Source organism: Olea europaea, chromosome 11 (assembly GCF_002742605.1).
Source record: "Olea europaea var. sylvestris chromosome 11, O_europaea_v1, whole genome shotgun sequence".
NCBI classification, from domain to species: Eukaryota; Viridiplantae; Streptophyta; class Magnoliopsida; order Lamiales; family Oleaceae; genus Olea; species Olea europaea.
In genome coordinates, this window is record NC_036247.1 from 20,712,332 (window position 1) to 20,712,713 (window position 382).

Below are 382 nucleotides of genomic sequence, written 5' to 3' on the forward strand. Positions count from 1 at the left end.
TGGGTAATCAATTTATAATGAGCCAAAATGGTGAATGGCTCTTTTTGGCTCAATGGAGAAGATGAATGGCTCATTTTAAATTGACTCATTATAAATTGACTACCCATTTAATTTGTCTTTCTAAATTTTTCCAGTGACACAAGATGACAGCAACAGTAGTTGTGGAATTGTGAAATATAATGTGTTCACGATATTTTTTCTTTATTTAACTTAATCATTTAAAGTATTTTCAGATTCATGTTGCTGCTACTGTTACTTATGGACTAAGTTGATGGCGGGAAAAAGGGGTGAAGTGGGTGAGGATAATTTTACCTTTGTTTATGGAAAGAAAAAGGTATTTTTGTATTTAATTAACGGAAAAACTGACGGAATATGGACGGAA